The sequence below is a fragment of the Sciurus vulgaris genome (assembly GCF_902686455.1).
Source record: "Sciurus vulgaris genome assembly, chromosome: 16".
In the NCBI taxonomy this organism is placed as follows: Eukaryota; Metazoa; Chordata; class Mammalia; order Rodentia; family Sciuridae; genus Sciurus; species Sciurus vulgaris.
In genome coordinates, this window is record NC_136477.1 from 26,359,505 (window position 1) to 26,379,203 (window position 19,699).

General features: G+C 44.3%; 1 long non-coding RNA gene across 2 annotated transcripts; it reads left to right on the plus strand.

Moving 5' to 3' along the window:
• The first annotated feature begins 1,923 nt into the window (after positions 1 to 1,923).
• LOC306647027 lies at positions 1,924 to 13,399 on the plus strand. 2 transcript variants are annotated; one of them, XR_013760033.1, is made up of 4 exons: positions 1,924 to 2,478; positions 6,185 to 6,273; positions 7,809 to 8,048; positions 11,173 to 13,399. It is a non-coding gene; the product is annotated as an uncharacterized lncRNA (long non-coding RNA). The 2 variants fall into 2 exon arrangements; XR_013760034.1 differs by having other exon boundaries at positions 1,925 to 2,478; positions 11,168 to 13,399.
• Positions 13,400 to 19,699: the final 6,300 nt, after the last annotated feature.

A 19,699-nucleotide genomic window follows, 5' to 3' on the forward strand; every position in this document is an offset into this window, starting at 1 on the left:
TTTCTTACAGGATGTCGTCTAGGAGTACTTGGACTTCCTGCATAGTGACTCAGGTTTCCAGAGACATGTCTTAAGGCAGAGGCTGCATTGCCTTTTGTTACCTAGCCTTAAAAGTCATTAAGAATCACATCTGCTATGCTATTGGTTCAAAGTAAGACACAAGTCTTTCCAGATTGAAAGAAAGGGGCATTAGACACCAGCTTTTGCTGGGGATGAGGCAAAAATCTAGAACATACAGTTATCTTTGTAAAGTATCCTCTCCACAGTCTCCCCCCCCCCCCAATATCATCTCCAGGAAGAACTGTCACATTCCCTTTGCCTGAAATAGTGCCCAAGCACATGGTAGGTACTTAATTTATGTTTTAGAGTGAATAAAGTTTTGTCTTTCAAGGAGTCATTTGAACCCAGCTCCTCTCCCTGTGTTTCCTACACCAGCTCTTAACTTTGGCCTAGTCTGCTCTGGAGGAAGCCTGGTGTTTGTATTACAAGGTGGAGTCAAGCACAGGGCTTTTCTGGGTGAGGGATGGGTTTGCAATGATTGGGGATTGAGAAATGTATGGCCAACTGAGACTTGGGGATGGTTTTCTACTAAAAGATGTGTTGAAACTCCAGTCTGTTTTTTTTCCCATTCTGAACTCTGCAAATGCCCAGGTGAGCAAGTTTGTCCCCTAGGCTGTGAGAGCAGGTAAGTGGCCCAAAGTAATGGAGCTTCAGGGAGGTGCATCAGGCAGTAGGGAGGGGGTAGAATGCCTGTTAGAAACAACTGCAGTGGCCTAGGCAAAAGTCAGCCCTGAAGCTGCCCATATGCCTAAGTTACTCAAAGTCTCCCTGCTTTGTTACTCATAAGGTCATTCCATTGGATCATCTCAAAGTCCTTGAGCGCATATAGTGTCTCCTCCCCTCTTCCCTTTTTCCATGAGGGGCAGCAGCATCTGCCATTCACACAGGCCAGAAAAGACAGCCCAAGCTTCTCCCTGTCCAGCCCTCTCACATCAATGGGCCCATGGATTCTTTGGGTTTTCCAAATATCTCTTCCCCTACCCCTCTTTCAATCTTCACTGTTGTTGTGTGTGTTCCTATAGTTCAGCGATAGCCTCCAACCTCCAGTGCCACCTCCCACTGTCACTTCTCCAATCCAGCCCTGCAGTGGCTCACCACCTCCATCTTAATATCCACACTCCTTAGGCCATTCAAGGCCCCTATGTGGAGCTGCTATCTGTGTTCATCACCTTTCCCAAATCACCCCTCCTGTGGCCCTTAAAGTTCTATCCTTCCTGGTTTTGTCCAGGGTCAACTTACCCATTAAGTACAGTGGTCATAGTGCCTAGGGCCTGTCCTACTTTTATGGAACCATGAAAATATATTTGTTTTGTTGGTACTGGTGATTGAACCCAGGGGAGCTTAACCACTGAGCCACAACCTTAACCCTTCTCCCTCTTTTCATGTTTTAATTTTGAGACAGGATCTGGCTAAGTTGCTCAGAGCCCTGCTTAATTGCTGAGGCTATCCAAATTTGCGATCCTCCTGCCTCAGCCTCCCAAGTCCCTGGGATTACAGGTGTGCACCACCAAACCTGGCTTTGAAAATATTTTAACTTATTTTAAAATCAGAAGGGGAAAAGAAGGCATTTTTAAATAAAAGAAAATGTTTACTATATAACAGTAATCTATTAACGCTTATACCACCACGGTCGTAAAATAGCCCCTTCCACCAAGCAAAAGCCATCGGGAATGTCCTCCTTTGGTCCCTGTTCCTTCTTCTTCAATCCCCCACCCAACCCCAACAGTATGAGTCTTGCAGTTTGTAAAAGCCGTTATAACTTTTTGGTTTTGTGCATCTCTCCCCGCACCCCTCTACGGTTGCTCTCTCCAAGTTCATAGTCGCTTTAGCGCGATAGCTCGGCCTTAGTATCCCCTCCCCCGAGTACCAGAGCTGCCCAGTTATTTGCCCCGCTAACTTCCGAAAAAAACTGACAGAGGTTGGGCCTGGGGGCCTTCAGGAACCGCCCCCTGGTGGGAAGGCACGAGTGCCGGGGGCGGGTCGTCGGGCCCGGCAGGCTGCAGCTCCACCACCAGCCCCCGCCGGCTCCCCAGTCCTAGGCGCGAGAAGGAAGCCCGCCCCGTGCGGTTCGCTCCCTACTTCCCCCCAGGCTCCGCCCCACCCACCTCCACTGTTAAGTTTCTTACGAAAAAGTGCAACTGAGAATTCCCAGAAGGTCCCGGATGTGAAGTCACTGGCGTGAGGTCACCGAGCCTGGTTCCAGGAATCACAAGCTTGTGGGGGAGGAAAGAATGCACGGAAAAAGAGGGAAAGCAAGTGAAGTCGTGGGTGCTGGCGAGCGAGGGAGCGGGTGAATGACGGCTAGTTCAGCTGGGCCCCAGGATCGCCTCCAACCAGGTCTTGGCGGCCCTGACTTCAGAAGAGATTTCCGAGGAGAGGATGCTGCACATATTAGAGAAATGCCAGTAGAACACAGAGGTACTGATCCCTATGAACAAAGATCAAAAGTCCGATACTACATGATACTAGAGCAGATGGGGCACTAGGAGTATTTTTCTGCTGTTGTCAGGAAGGGAGAACCAACTGGGTCTGCCTGTTTGGAGAACGATTTGCAAATACGATAAGAATTTTAAATGAACATGCCCTTTGACCTCACAATTACACATCTAAGGATTTATCCTATGGACACAAATATGAGGATAAGCCGGGCGTGGTTACACACTCCTGTAATCCCAGCTCCCCAGGAGAATGAGAGGCAGGAGGATCAGAAATTGCAGGGCAGCCAGAAAAACTTAGTGAGACCCTGCCTCAAAACCAAAAATAAAAAGGGTTGCGGATGTAGCTCGGTGATAGTGCACTTATCTAGTATGAACAAGAGCAAGGCGGTGGGTTCTATCCCCAGTACCCAGGGGGTTGGGGGGAAGATAAATGCATATGGTGGTTTCTTTGAGGTGGTGTTTGAAATGCCAAAGATAGTCCATCTGTAGGGAACTATTTTAAAAAATGACACGATACTTCCGGACTTTGGGATACTATGTGTTATGAAAACAAGCTGTTTATGGGCAAATGCCCAAGATATATTGTGGGGAACAAAACCCAGGAGCACCTTCCCAATTCCTGTGCTCTTCACTGTGGTGAATTGTTAAAAGTGTATATTCTTTGGACAAATGTATATTGAGCTCTGACAAAATCCATGGCACATTGCAGACTCTGGAGATACAGCAGTGAACAACGCCGGGAGGCGTGAGCTTATGGAGAAGGGTAAGCAAGTGCACCAAGGTGGTAAGTTCTATGGGGAAAGGAAGACCTCTCCAAGATGACATTTGAGTAGAGAGCAGGACAAGGTTAGAGAACTTCATGAGTCTGCCAGGCAGACAGCATAGTAAATGCAAGACAGGCTTTTACTTGGCACGTGGAAAGCTGAGGACCAGAGTAGCTGAAGCCAAATGAGAAAGAAGCAGAGTGGTAAAAGGAAGTATGGGAAGGTTGGAGGGCTATGAAGAGGGAGCAGGTAGACCCCTGTGGGTCCTTGTGGGGCTTTTGACCTTCGTAGATGGGAAGACTTTGAAGGGTCTTGAGCAAAGCAGTAACATGATCTGACAGTTTGCAAAAGATCCCTCTGGCTGCTGAGTGGAGACATACTCCAGGGGAATAAGAGGGGGGTCAGGGAGCCAGGGAGGAGGCTACTGCAGTCATCCCTCTGAGAGGCCATGGTGACTAAACCAGAGTGGGAGGTGACATCAAACAGAGATCTGCTCCTGGTTACATTTTGATAGGAGAGCTGATAGAATTTGCTAATAGAACAGATGTAGGTGTGAGAGAAGTGACTATGTACCTTTAAGCAGGGAGTTAACTTTTACCAGGATAGGGGAGAATCTGGGGGAAGCAAGATTTCTAGGGACTGGGAGCTGCTTGTGTGGGTCAGGAGTTCCTGGGTGATAGAAATATGAGCTGTTTGGAATTTATAGCAGAGAGGGTCCCAGAGAGAAACAGCTGGCATATTTGAATTGAAAAATTAAAGGAGGCTTTACTAAAAAGGAGTCTTTACAAAGGGTAGCAGAGTATAGAGGAACAACTTGGGAGGCTGAGGCAAGAATTCGAGACCAGCCTGAGCAACTTAGCAATACCCTTTCTCAAAATAAAAAAAAATAGAGAGGGCTAGGGGTGTAGCTCAGTGATAGAGTGTCCCTGGGTTCAATCCCCAGTACCAAAAACACAAACAAAATAGAAGCCATGAGGACACTCTGGGACCCCAGGGCTTGTAAGAGTAGGGACTTAAACATCCACAGTTCTGAAGCAGGGAGAAGAGGATGTTGCTGAAAACTGGGGACAGAAAAAGTTAAGTGCAGAGGACAACTTTCCAACTTTTGTGACCTCATCCAAGGAAGGGGATTAGGTTTTTTTTGTTTGTTTGTTTTGTTTTTTGATACGTACATTTGGATCTGGCCAACTAATAGAAGCTGAGGCCCTGGGTAGGGGAATATAGCCAGTCCACAGCAATCCCACGGGGAGAACCTATATCCTGATTTCAGTCTCTTCTAAAGCCCAGGGAAGCCAGAGGCCAAGGAAGCTCATTGATGCAGTCTGTACAGGTCAGTCCTCAGCTCAGAGCAGGGAGGGAGGCCAGGGAGTGTGGAGCACCAGAGGTGACATGCAGGGGCCAGCAGTGAAGAGGCCGCACAAAAGCCATAGACCGGAGAAGGGATGTCTTAGGGAGTGAGCGGCAGATAGAAAAGGGGAGGAGGTCACTGCCCTGGGGACCTCCAATTAGAGATTGAGAGATAAAACAGAATCAGGAAAGGCTCCTTCAAAGGAGCAGTGAGACAGGAGAACAAAGAGAGCCACTCATGCCTGTAGCCAAGCAAGCTGTCTAGTAGGATAGAGGGAGAGGAGGGGGAGGGGGAGGGGAGAGAGGGAGAGCTGGGATAACCAGGTAGGTCAAGTAGTCTGCAGGATGTGATTAGGTGCCTGTATGTGTGCATGTGAGGGTGTATGTGGTGGGTGTGGGGGGGGGGCAATAATTTGCATAGGATATTACTGGAAAGTAACAATTTATAGTGCTTTTAGCAGTGGGATCTAGGGGCGAACAGATGCAAGGAGATCCAACTTTTCATTTTCTTCCATCGTGGATGTATTTGATTTAATCAAGTACATGTATGAATTCTGTCAATGGAAGAAAATATGGTTTTACCCCCCTCCCCACCCCCGCCTGAGTGCAGTGGTACATGCTGATGATACCAGCAACTCAGGAAGGCTGAGGCAGGAGGATCACAGACTAGCCTGGGCACCTTAACAAGACCCTGTCTCAAAATAAAAAGTTAAAATGGCTGGGCATGTAGCTCAGTGGTAAAGCACCCCTGGGTTCAATTCCCAGTGCTGTAAGGAAAAAAAAAAAAAAAAAGTTTCTGTCATAGCAAGAGAAATATCATTTTTTGGTGCTGAGGATTGAAACTGGGACCTCATGCCTGCTAAGCATGTGCTTTATCACTGAGTAACACTCCCCAGCACCACGAGCAGATCTGCAGTATCCCTTAATCCACTGGAAGTCAGACTCCGGATAACCCTGAGACTTGAGGAGAGTTCATGGAGTCTGGGAGGGGCAGGCCTGAGAAGACAGTTGCTGTAGGGATGTCCTCCCTGTATCACTTCAGCCACAGGCTAGGGGAGCAGTGACCTCGGAGGTCTAAAATAAACGATGTCCTGCTGTGTGCTGTAATCCCCCTCCATTACTCATAATCCCCCACCCCACTCAACCTGGGACTTCAGGAAGGCTTAATTCTTCACATCTTAGTATCTTTTTGATAATTTTTCATGGCCTGCTTTTAGTATTCCTGATTTTCTGTATCAAAAATGATCCCTTTCCATAAAGAATTCATATGATATGTATGATTAGATGAATGGCATGAATCTACATGGTGTACAACCATAGAAATGAAAAGTTGTATCCCATCTGTGTACCATGAATCAAAATGCAGTCTGTAAAAATAAAAAGATTTTAATAAAAATAAATTAAAAAAGAAAAAGGAAAAGAAAGAATTCATAAGAGTTTGGATGATATTATCTTGAATGAGCGATTGCTCATAATTCTCTTTCTGATAAAGCTGTTAACTTGGACAAAATATCTTTACCCTACAGAGCACTCTAGAATCCTTTGAAATTTTTGTTGTTGCTTGTTTGTTTTTAGTTAAGAATCAGCTGCAATCCAGGCATGGTGGTGCACGTCTGTGATCTCATCCACTGGGGAGGCTGAGGCAAGAGGATCATAAATTCAAGGTCAGCCTCTGAAACTTAGTGAAACCCTGTCTCAAAAAAGTAAAAAGGGCTGGTGATGTAGCTCAGTGATTGGTTATCCTTGGGTTCAATCCCTGGTACTTCAAAAAGAGAGAGAGAAGAGGGGGTGGGAGAGAGAATCAGCTTGAAATTTATGGAAATTATTTGGGGAATGTGCATTAATTTTTATTCCCATTGTAGGTCCAAAGGATGGGGACTCCGGTAAGGTCCCCAGTGGAACTAGCCTCTCAGGAGCCACAGACCAACTCCAGGAGGCTCCTAACCAAGAGATAGAAGGACAGAATTCGGGGAGGAGAGTTTTAGGAGGTAGTTTCAGAACACTGTTCCCCTCCTGGAGCTGCCTCCTTGGGTTGGGATAGGGGACTCCCAATCTAACAGACTTGATACCTTTCTAACACAGGGGTTTTCCAAAAGGGAAGGGCCAGAAGAGGAAAAGGAGTCATCAGCCCACCCTGCTTTTTGGAGCCTGACATGCTGAGGTCAATCTGGGCTCCACTTCCCTCTCCATTGCCCACTCCCAGAATAAGTCAATTTCTCGATATAACCTAGGCTTTGAGTCTTCCTACCTCTGTCCTGATAAAAGATACTACAAGAGAGCAGGGAACGTGCTCCCAGAGAACTAGTTGTTAACTATTTACTAGCACACAACTGCCCCTAGTCTGTTTCTGTCATTGACAAACTCTGTGATTCAGGGAAGTCACTCAGCCACTCTGAGCTTCAGTTCTCCATCAGATAGAAATCTCATCATATCTACCTAATTGGATTGCTGGGAGGATTAAATATGATTATAATCCTATAACATAATTAGTATAATGTTTGGTTATTAGTAAATAATTAATATACTTTAGTATGGTTCCAGTCATCTATTGCTGCATAACCGACCAACCTCAAATTTTAGGAGCTTAACACACATTTGATTTGCTCATGAATCTATAATTTGGTCATAACTTGGTGAGGATAGCTCATAACCACAGAGATACAAAAGCTGGAGGTTGGAATCATCTGAAATCATGTTCACTCACGCCTCTGGCAATTGGCACTGGCTGTCAGCTGGGGCTACTGAGTAGAATACCTAGACATGGCTTCTCCATGTAGCCCTAGCTTCCTTTCAATATGGTGGCTGGGTTTCCAGGTGGAGTTTCCCAGGAAAAAGCTAGGCTTTAGCTATCTCACCATTTGTAATTTAGCCTTGGAAAACACAACAGTATCAGTTTCTCTTTCTTAGAAGCAAGATTCTAAAGTGAGGGAGGGGAATTAGATTCCTCCTTCCATAAGAAGAGCAGGAAAGAATTTGTGGATGTTTCTGAACCATCACGGCTATTTTTAGTATTGCTGCTTTCAGTACACTCTAGCTTCTGTAAGTGAATCATCCTGCTTCTTACCTCTGGGCGCCCTGTGGGAGGGTAGGGTCCATTGGATTTGTTAAGGTCCTTCCCCCTCATCACTCTCCAGGTCCTTCCAGAGCCCTGCCAACTGAAGAATTCAGTAAATGTTATAGAAATGAATTCTTCTTGCAGGAGCTGGCCCTGAAAATTTATGTTCCAGTTTCCTTGGATGGCATCCCAATTGGCTTCATAAAAACTGAGGTGAGGGTAGGAGAGTTTACCAGCAAGGCTGTGACTCCAACAGGTCCTTCTCATCTTGGAGTGGCGGATGATTGTGATGGCAAGTTTATGGCTTAAAGAAACTCTCTCCAAAGCCTGCTTTGAAGTTGGAATGTCATGATCACTGTCAGAGAGTCGGATCAGGGGTTCAGGGTATAACTTCTTTCTTTGTATTATTTCCAGTCAAATTGAAATAAGGAAAGGTTCATGGATTGTTCATTTGGAACAGATCACCCTATTCTCTAGAAAGCCAGGTTGGAAGCCAGTTTCTTCTGGATTGTGACTGATGGGGTCACAGTCCCTCTAATAGGAAAAGCAAATGGAAAAGACAAAGTGGAGAGAAATGCCTTGCCTTCTAGGGGACATGAATCTATCTCATACTTTGAAATCCACAGAGCTGGGATCTAACCTCATCAGAGAAAAGCATGCACACGTGTGCACGTGTGTGTGGTTGTGTGTGTGTGTGTGTGTTTGTGTATGGGATGTTTGGATGGGTACTTCTTCAGGAAAGACCCAGGAAGGAATGCTCCAGAAAACCCTTCAGTACGAGGAGTCGGGAGTACCAGTTGGAGGGCTTCAGGGGAGTGAGGTAGAGGGCATCAGACCCAGCCCTTCAATTGGCCAGAGGCCCCTTTCAGCCTCAGCTGCCCCTCTCTGGTTCCCCTCTGGCCCAGCTTATGCCAACAAGTTCCTGTCCTTGCTTAGTGATCTTCCTAGTAAGTCCAATTAGGGCTGAGGCCCTGTGTGCCTGCCCGGGTGGAGGAGTTAGGGTCAGTCCTTCCTTCCAAGGCAGTTTCCAAGGGCATCAGGACTTCGGCCTGTGCTGGTTCCATCACAGGGAAGTCAAGGCCATCTGGGCCTGCCTCTGACTATGCAGTAACCTTAGGCACATCGGGGCCTCGACTCTGGGCCACGGTCTGCTCTTTTGTGCAATGCACAGTTGTCTAGAACAGTTTTTCCTAAAGTGTGGCTCATGAATCTTATAGCCGGCAGTGATATTTTAGGAGAAAAAAAAAAAAAAAAATGACCTTTGAGCTCATTTCCCAGTAGCAGACCCAGAGACAAAGCTTTGAGTGAAAGTGTTTCACTTGGGAGGTGATCCAGGAAGTGCTCCTGGGAAGAGAGGAAAGTAGATGGGGAAAGACACCAACACAGGGTGCACTGAGTAGATTACCATGGTGAGCAACTGTGGCTCATCCCTCTGGGACCTCTGGGAGACTGGAACCTGCCTCAAAGTGTCCCATCCTTACCTGTGGCAAGTAAAGGGCTGCATTCAGAGCATTTCCAGCCTGTCCTCTGCTCCTGTGGCCAGAGACCCCCAAGATTGAGGGTCATCTGTACTAGCAAGGAGAAGTCCTCAGCTCATGTAAGAATTATGAGGGGGCTGGAGAGATAGCTCAGTTGGTAGAGTGCTTGCCTGGCGAGCACAAGGCCCTGGGTTTGATCCCCAGCACCGCAAAAAAAAGAATTGTGAGGACTATGGGGATATGAGCGAGGCATGGGCAGGAGTTGCTACATGGACAAGGATTTTGTTCGCTACTTTTCATAAGTGGGAGATCAATGATAATTTCCATAGAAATCCCATTACCTTTCTAGTAATCATCATGGTCTTGTAATGTGCACCTGGGCCACCAGAACTGTGTTGGCCAGTTCAGCTTAGCTTATATTTAGTAAAGGGAATGCCACAAATTGTAGTCCAACTGGCTAAAATATCCCCACACCATTTTCATATTATTGTCTGTTTTATTTCCATTTTATTATTAATACTACATGGAGGCATGACTCTAAACCCTAAAGAGGGATCATCAATTGCATTGAAAATAGTTACATATTGTAAAGTAAAATGTGATTAGATCTACTAGAGCTGATGAGTATGAAGAATGAGATGAATTACACAAACGAAAAAGAAAGAAAAGTGTGAATCAGAAAGAAAGTTATGTGAAGAAATGGGATTTTTTTGTTAGCTGGTTTGCATTTCCTCCAGTCCCTAAGGCATTGTCTATTATGAAATTGTGTCATATTGTGTATGAAGCCCACTGAGACTTTTGCACCATCTTTACGTCAGGCCCTGAAAGCTATTAGAAAATTGTTTTTCCAGAATAGGACTAAAAGAAACTCCAGCATGATATTCATGCATTTTCTCAACAAAGAGAGAAAAGATAAAACCCATTGAAGCATCATTAAAGTTGTCCAACTCACAGTGAGTACCAACACAGTTCAACAATGGCTTGCAAATTGAGTCATAGACTACTGAGGAATATTTTGATCAGAAAAAAAGCACAGCAAGCTCTTGGCAAAATTACTTGATCAAACCACACATTTGGATGACACATAAAATCAATGATACACAGTGTGAAAGAGCAATTGTTGTCCCCAGCAAGTGCTAGCAGACAATTGGCTTTATTGTTGAATAAAACCACTTGTGGCAAGTCTTGTTCGTTGTCCATCCAGAATTCATTCCTTCCCTACTCTCCTGATAACAGATCCTTGATTTTGGTCCATGCACCAAAGTCTCCAGCCTCAGGCAAGCAATGACAAGGGATCTAAATCAATCATGACCGGCCTATTTCCCACTTCCCCAGTCTCCCTTGGTGCTACTGGAGACCGTGAGATCCAGTTCTGGCCAATTAAATGTGATGGGATAGCTGAGTTCTGTGGTGCATACCTATAATCCTAGCGACCCAGGAGGCTGAAGCAGGAGGATTTCAAGTTCACAAAGTCAGACTCTGCAATTTAGTGAGACCCTGTCTCAAAATGAAAAATAAAAAGGCCTGGGGATGTAGCTCAGTGGTAGAGCATCCCTAGATTCAATAATTAGTACCACCACCATCAAAAAAAAAAAAAAAAAAAAAAAAAGTGACAGGATGTCTACTGAGGCTCCTCTATGAGAACTTTTGTTTTCTTAATAAATTAGGTGTACATGCTGACCCCCCTCGTCCCTGTCTTCCTAACTTGAACACAGTCATGATGCCAGGTGGTGGGTGATCATGTAAATATGACACAACCAGAACAAAGTCAAGGTCGGAAGAATTATTGAGTCACTGAGTGCGTGTTAGTGGCTGCCTGCGTGGTTATGGTACAGAAGTCAACCAGTCCCTCTGGTTAAAGTCACTGTAACTCAGGGTTTCTCTTACTAATAGTTGAGAACCTCTCTAGTGGGTATACCACTGGTGTGTGGAATAGACGTTATCTCTCTGCATCTTTTCAAAAACAAATTAGAGAAATGTGTTTGGTGACTTTTTGTTTTATTTATCTCTGAATTCCTTTGCAAGATTAGAGATGAGCTGTAGAGTCCAGTTGGCTTCAGCCAGGAGAAGCCCCAGCAGGAAAGAGAGAAGGAAGAGAGTGAGATCGGGGCACCTGATCGCCTGGTGCCCTGCCAGCGAGTCACCACGGATTGTGCACATTCTTCAAGAAGAGGCCACTGCTCATCCCACGGCAGTCCACTCTACCAGTTCTCTCCCTTCCGATGATGGCTTCAGTTCTCTCCCTTTTTACTTCAGGCCAAATGGTAGAAACATCTCTGCTGCTGCTCACCCAGGTTGTCACCCTGTCCCTTGTGGTGCTCCTACAACCACACGTGTGTAAATAGGCCTTCCTAAAATAATCCAGTTTTGAGTGCGTCATTATCTTTTGGTATGCTGACCCATCAACCAGCATCAATTCACAGATTCAAAACAAAACAAAACTTGCATCTGTGCATCAACCACACCACTGTATTCACAAAGACCAGCTGTCAGGCAACAATCTGGCTCCTGATCTTGATATATATAGAAACAAATAGCAAGAAGAGTCAATGCTTTCCATTCATGGCCTCTCTGACTATTTTCAGATACTGTGTGGAGAAATGGACAAGTAAAAGGCACTGTTGAATAAAGTATGCTGGCTGTTGAGGGAAAGATATTCACATGAGGTTTTGAAATAAGAGATGAGATACAGCATCCCTTCCTGGCACTGTGACTCTTTGATGTGGGTGGCTGGCCCAAGCAGCAGCTCAGTTGGTTGCACACTCAGTCTCTTGATTACCCTGAACTTTTGGCTTCAGAGTGAGACTATTGCCATTTTTCATGTTGAGGAAAAGACATCAAGATTTTGAAGACAGAATGGAGGTGCCAAAGCTTTGCCTTTGAGAATATAATTCTTTCCTTCCATTTGAAGGTTTTCTTTTCTCAGTAGAGAAATAAATCTATATAAAAGCAACTACTAGAAAAATAAAAATATTCAAATAATCAGACAAAAATACAAACATGTGCACACACATGCATATCAAAGAAAACAAAAGAAATGCATGTAGTAAATAAAACAAAACAGAGGAAGTAATGAAATAGGAAACAGCACAAGATAAGATAACAGAATTCCTGGGCATGGTGGTGCACACCTGTAATCCCAGCAGTCCAGGATGCTGAGGCAGGAGGATCGCAAGTTCAAAGTCAGCCTCAACAACTTAGTGAGGCCCTAAGCACCTTAGGGAGACCTTGTCTCAAAATACAAAATAAAAAGGGCTGGGGGATGTGACTCAGTGTTTAAGTGCCTATAGGTTCAATCCTTGGTACCAAAATAAATAAATAAATAAATAAGAATTAAGGCAAATATATCTGCTCTGTCAATAAATATAAATGGGATAAACCCAACCTTATAACAGAAAAAAGATACACTGGATGATAAAACAGTGTTCTATTGTATGTTGTGTATGTGATGCATCTTTACCAAAATAACTCAGAAAGACTAAAAATAAAATATGAACCAAAGTATACCAGAAAATACTGAGCTGAGACTGCAATATAATGATTAGCCAAGGTTAAATTAAAAATGTCAAATGAGACAAATGGAAGTTAAACAGAAGGAGCATTATCCACATTAGGAATCTAGTTTCCAAAAATCTCTCTTCTCCAATAACAGTTCCAAAATAAAAAATAAGCTATCTTAACTCAGAATAACTCTATACAGAAAGTGCAAGCAGAGTTAGGTGAAACATGAGAATAGGTATTAATCAACCCCATCAGGTCACAGCATATAAGGGGGAAAAAAAAGGTAGGAATGCAAAAAAATATAAATAGCAATTAAATATGATTAAAACTAAGATACAAGAATCTCAAAATATTAGCAAATATAAATAAACTATCTAGAATCATTCCTCATATTCAAATAAGTTGATCCTAGTTATAAAAGTGGTTAATATTAGGAAATCTCTAATAAAATTGATTATATTAACAGATGTAAGGAGATCTACATAACATCTTCTCAATAGATGTAAAAAATAAATCTGACAAAAATCTCACTCCACTTCTGTTTAAAACAAACAAAAATGAAGCCAGGGCATGGCAGTACACCTGTAATTTCAGCAACTTCAGAGGCTGAGGCAGGAGGAGCTCAGTTTCAAAATTCAGTGAGTCCCTGTCTCAAATTACAAACTAAAAGGGGTTGCAGATATAGCTCAGTGGTAAAGAACCCCTGGGTTCAATTCCCAGTACCAGAAACAAACAAACAAACAAACAAAACGCAAAAGGGGCTAGGGTTGCAGCTTAGTGGTAAAATACTTGCCTAGCACATGTGAGGCACTGGGTTTGATCCTCAGCACCACATAAAAATAAAGTTATTATGTCCATGTATAACTAAAAATATTTTTTAAAAAAACATAACAAAATAGGAATAGACTGATAGTTCCTCACCATAGTTTCATACATATGTATGCATGAACCAAAATCAGCATCATGCATAAGAGTGAAACAGAATTCATCACCACCAAAGGCAAGTACTAGGTGATAGCAGCCACCACTATCACTATCATTTAACATGGCTCTGGCAGTTCAAACCAACATAAACAAGAAAGAGAAGCAAGAGATGTAAATACTGGAACAAGAAAGCAAAACTCTGCTTTATAAAGCCTGGTGTAGTGGAGTATGTCTGTAATCCCAGCAATTCAGGAGGCTAAGGCAGGAGAATTGCAAGTTTAAGGCCAGCCTCTGCAACTTAGGAAAGTCTAAGCAACTTAAGGAAACCCTGTCTCAAAATAAAAAAATAAAAAGGGCTAGGGATGTGGCTCAGCAGCAAAGTACTTGCCTAGCATGCATGGGGCTCTGGGTTCAGTCTCAGCTCTGCAAAAAAAAAAAAAAAAAAAAAGGCTCAGTTTCACTTATCATAAGAGAAATGCCAATTAAAACAGTAAGATTCCTGTTTCTCCTATCAGATTGTCAAAGATCAGTACATTTGATAGTACCAAGTGTCATCAAAGATGTTGAGAAACAGTCCCCTCAGAGACGACTGTTGAGAGTGAAATCAGTACAATTTTGGGGAGGGTGATTTGGCGATAATTGTCAAAAATCTTTGACCCAGAATTTAACTTCTGGAACTTTTAATTCACAGAACTACACTCAAAAGTCTTCCAGTTTAAAGTCAGGAGCAGTGGTGTACCTGAAGTCCCAGCAACACGGTAGGCTGAGGTAGGAGATCACTTGAGCTCAGGAATTTAGGACCAGCCTGAGCAACATAGTGATACCATCTCAAAACAAAACAAAACAAAACAAAACAAAAGCAAGTCAGTAACTTGGGATGTTGAGGCAAGAGGATCACAAGTTAGAGGCCAGCCTGGGCAACCTAGTCAGACTGTCTCAAAATAAAATAAAGGGCTAGGGATGTAGCTCAGTGGTAGAACACCTGCCTAGCATGTGCAAGGCCCTGGGTCCAACCTTCAGCCATGAAAAACAACAACAACAACAACAACAAACTGTTCAAGAAATGTGCTTGAGCTGGGCATGGTGGCACAGGCCTGTGATTTCAGCAGCTGGGCAGGTTGAGGCAGGAGGAGCACAAGTTCAAAGCCAGCCCCAGCAACTAGCAATGTCCTAAGTAACTGAGAACCTGTCTCGAAATACAAAATACAAAATAAAAAGAGCTAGGGATATAGCTTGTGGTTAAGTACCCCTGCATTCAATCCCTGGTACCAAAAATAAAACAAACAAACAAAACAAAATATGCTTAAAGACAACCTCTTTTCCTGGTTTTGACTTTCTAGTGCCTTAGCTTAGTGGGTCTAAAAATTGATGCACACAAGAGTCATTTGGAGGACTTGTTACATCACAGGTTGCTGGGCCCAGACTCCCCTCCCAGAGTTCCTGATTGAGTAGAGCTAGAGGGACCCATGAATCTGCATTTCTAACAAGTATGTGGGTTAGAGGATGTTGATGGTCCACAATTTAGGAACCAACCTCTCGGCCCATTGAGAGGAATGGAGTAGGGTGGAGGGATGGGGGTCTTCTAAAAGAGCTGAGCTCCTTTAAGAAAAGGGAAGAGAAAGAAACAAGGTGGAAAGGAGCAGGATTCCCACAGGAATGATGAGGAGGTAACTGGGCTGGAGTTGTCCATAAAAGAATGTTTGAGCTTCCCTACAAGAAAGGACTACATTCCCCATTCCTACCCTCACCAAAGGTCCTTCCTTCCCTCCCACCATGAAGGTGGCTCAAAGAGAGTAGGACTTTCACCTACTCTCAGTGAATCCATGGGCTTGGATAAGGGTCATGTGAGCCATCAGCAGACAGCATGGACTAAAAATCAGAGAGCCAGACCCTCCTAGATGAGGAAGCCATCTTCATTCTTCAGCCTCAGTGGGTGGAGTTGAGATGGCACATGGGAGATTGTCCCTGTCTGGCTGAGGTTGAAGTCTTGATTTGATTTGGAGGAAAAAAAAAGAAAAAGAAAGAAAACACCAAAAACCTTTTCAACATATCCACATGTAAATAAATGTTCAACTCTTACTTATGCCATACAAAAATTAACTATAAATTGATTAAACCTAAACATATGAGGTAAAACTATAAAACCCTTAGATGAAAAGTAACATGAAGTTCCTTGTATTTGAGAGCCATGGTGGAATAAATTCTTACTCATCTGTAGTAAAAGAATATTTGGTCTTCGTGCCATTTCCTGACAGAGTTCCTGAAAACCTTTGGATTTTTCCTGATAGAAGTATCTTGTTACTTATAAGGAGCCCCTTTTGATCACACCTGAACTTGTGCTAATGAGGTGATTTAGGGTAGGCCTCCTAGATAGTTTCAGGATGGAACTGGTCACCAGAAAGACCAAGTAATTAGAGAGAACTTTCAAGCCTGCCCTCTGATCTCTAGGAGAGGGGCTAGACATTAAGGTCTATAAAAATTCTCCCAACAGCAAGATTTGATGAGCTTCCGGATTGGTGAAACTATCCAGATCTAAATACCAGGAGAGTGGCTGTTTTAGTCAGCTTTTTCACTGCTCTGACTAAAGGACCTGACCAGCACAATTGTAGAACACAAAAAGGTTTATTTGAGGGATAGTGGTTTCAGAGGTCCTAGTCCATAGAAGGCCGGCTTCATTTCTTGGGTGAGGATGCTCACAGGCAGGAGAATGTGGCGAAGCTATACAGCTCACATGATGGCGATGAGGTACGCAAGAGAGACTCCACTCACCAGCTATAAATATATACCCAAAGTCACGCCCCCAGTCCAATCTTCTCCAGCCACACCCTACCACTTCAGTTACCACTCAGTTAATTCCTATCAAGGGATTAAATCACTGATTGGGTTAAAACTCTCACAAGCCAATCACTTCTCCTCTGAACCTTGCATTCTCACACATGAGCTTCTGGGGCTACCTCACATCCAAACCATGACAGCGGGCACTATCCAACTTCAGGGGACAGAAGCTCCTGGGCTGGGGACACTTCTAAATTTTGCCCTCTGCACCTCTACCTCTGTCTGTTCAATTGTATTCTTGATAACAAATTGGTTAGTAAAGTGTTTTCTTAAGTTCTGAGAGCCCATTCTAGCAAATTATCAAATCTTAGGAGGAAGTCACAGGAAACCAGACTTATGGATGGTCCGTCAGAAGTAGAGGAAGCCAGGAACTTGGAACTGGGGTTAGAAGCTATGAATGAGCTCTGCACTAACATGAAGTTAGTGTGTCAGGAAGCATCCAGAGAAACAGAGAATTGGTTGTTGGTGTGGGAAAACTCTCCAGGCCAACAGGCTTGTGTAGCTGGAGAGAAATTCAAACAGTTGAACCTGATCTGCAGACTCCCCTGACCTGGAAGTGGACTTACAGATGGAAAGCACTGGTTTCCTCTTCATAATAACGGCACTAAGATTGTCACCCCACACCACCACTCCCTGACCTTTTTTTATTCTTTTTTCCTTCTTTTCTTTTCTTTCTTTCTTTCCTTCCTTCTTTCTTTCTTTCTTTCTTTTTCTTTTTTCTTTTTTTGCCAATGTAAAACAGTAAAGTGAACAAATCTTAAAGAACTTGACTTTTTACACATATACACCATCTGACCACTACCCAGATCAATATATAGAACTTCTCCAGCACCCCACAAAGGCTCTCCTGGACCCCTTCCCAGTTTTTAAACCTCACTGTGTTTTCATTTACTCATATAAATCCACAAAATTATAATTACAACTCTTTCATGCCTGGCTTATTCTACTCAATACAACATTTATAAAGATTCATACATGTTATTGTATGAGGCAACACTTGGTTGTTTTTCATTGCTGCATAATATAACATTATATGCTAACTCACAATTTGTTTCTACTCACTTATTAGTGAACATTTGGGTTGTTTCCAGTTTTTATTATACATAAAATTGCTATAACATCCCTGTAAATGTCTTTTGGAGCATATAAGCACCTTGCTTCTCTTGGCTGTACAGTGTACCAAGGAGTTCATTATAAGATCGTAGAGTTACCTTTCTTAGCCATAATAAGTTACTGCAAATTGTTTTCTAAGCCATTGTGTCAATTCACCTTCCCAACAAAAACATCTGACAGATCGGGTGAATTCTCAATCTTGCCATATTTGGTACTGTTAGTCCTTTCAAGTTTAACCTCACTAATAGGACTATATCATTAATTTTTAATTTCTTATAATTTTTGTTTGACTAATACTAATTCTTATTTACCTAAAATGGGTGGTCCATGGATGCTGAATGTTTGAGGAATGCATAGGACTCTTCCAAGTATTCAGAAATTCCCTGAGGATGTGTGGGTGTGCTTTTGCCTATATATGTGCCCCAGTCACAAATGAATGCTGCAGACCCCACCCTCCTGGCCTCAGAACAGACCCTTCCTTTCCCCATGAACAGGAAGAGTTCAGTTGGGATCCCAAGGGGAGATGTTTCCCATCACCAGCAACATCTGGGGAACATCTGGTGAGCCCATCCCAGGACAGGGAGATGCTTTTCTGGAGAAAACACATCACTTATTTGATTGTATTTTCCCTTAATCTCTTTTCTTCTTCCTGCTCCCCAAACTCTTATCACCCAGTGGTCTCCCCAATCTTAAGTCCTCACTCCATTCCTTGCCAACTCCCTGCCCTGGTTTTCCCAGTACACAGCCCTAGGATGCAAACCTAGGCAGCTGGACAGATCCTCATTAACTCTAGTGCTCAACCCTGCCGCATTCCCTGATCAGCAGGCAGTGTCTTCCAGAAACTGAGTCAAGGAATGTTGCAGCTCTTGGGTTTTCTTGTTCAATGCTCCCATTTTACAGATTGGAAAGAGGGAGTCAGGGACAGAAACCAGACTGGAATGCCACTTCTAGGTATCTCAGACACTCCTTTTCTGCAGGATACCTGAACTGGGAATTGGAGGGAAGCAAGAAGGCAGGCAGTGGAAAGGATTCCTTGGGACCAACAGATTCTGCAGCCTGCGGCCACAGGGAAAGCATGCCTGAGTATCTGGGGTGGGGGTTGGGGGGACTGCTCTGAGAGCTGAGTCACCTTTAGCAAGTGACACTCAGCTCTGTAGACATTAAACTCTTTCCTGAGCAGTCTCAGCCACACCATAGCTTTCATACACTACTGTGTGTGGAGGATTCCTCAACTGCCATCTCTAACCCTGCCCTCAAGAAGTTACTGGGTGCCAGCTTCCCAGACACCTCCCTCTAAGAAATGCATCTGGAAGGACAGGAGCTGTATCAGCCCCTAACCTGCTTTCCTCTTCTCCCTGGAAAGTAAAGGACCAGTCATAGGTCCCGGCCCTCTCTTTTTACAAACCAGTGGCGGAAGTGGGGGGCCTCACAATCATCTCCACTCCAGATGCCATCCAGGAAGACAGAAGGTCACCCCCACCCCCACCTGGAGGAGGGTAGAATGGAATCCTGAGGGCTGGGCTAGTCGCTGACAGTATTCATCTAGGACAGTCAGAAGAACCCAGAATGCAGCGGGAGCAGAGCTGGGAGGGGGAGGGTCAGGCTACCACGAAGGCTCCCTGGAGGAGGCAGTGCAAGCTGAGCCTTTAAAGGCGCTGGGATTCAGGTAAGCAGATAGAGGACCAAAAGGCAGTTCAGGTGATAAGGAACTGCTGCAGCAAGGGTGTGAAGGTGGAACCATCCAGGTGCTTGTGATTGGGAAGAGGAGCAGGGAGTGGGCTCCTGGACCAGAAATTGGTTGCTGGGCATGAACACTTGGCTCTGCGCAGAGGTACTGGGAGAGTTGGCCCTGAATCAAGGAAAGTCTTGGCGGGAGCAGAAAAAGCAGTGGGCCATTTTAAGTGACCAGGGTCTGGTCCGGAAGAAACCAGCTCCCCTCTACTTTTTGAGAAGGAGGGATGGGGTGGGGGTAGGGAAGTTGGTTCCGAGAACCTCCAGCTCCTGGGCTCCTGCAGGGGCAGGGTCTCTGGCCCGGGGCAGAGGTGAAAGTCAGTCCCTGCAATGATCTCCTTTCCTCTCCCTCCCTCCCTACTCCTCATACATCCTGGGTTCATCTCCAGTCAGTTTACTTTTCTGGCGGATCTGGGGGTGGGTGGTAGTGTGGGGGCAGAAGAGTTAACGTTT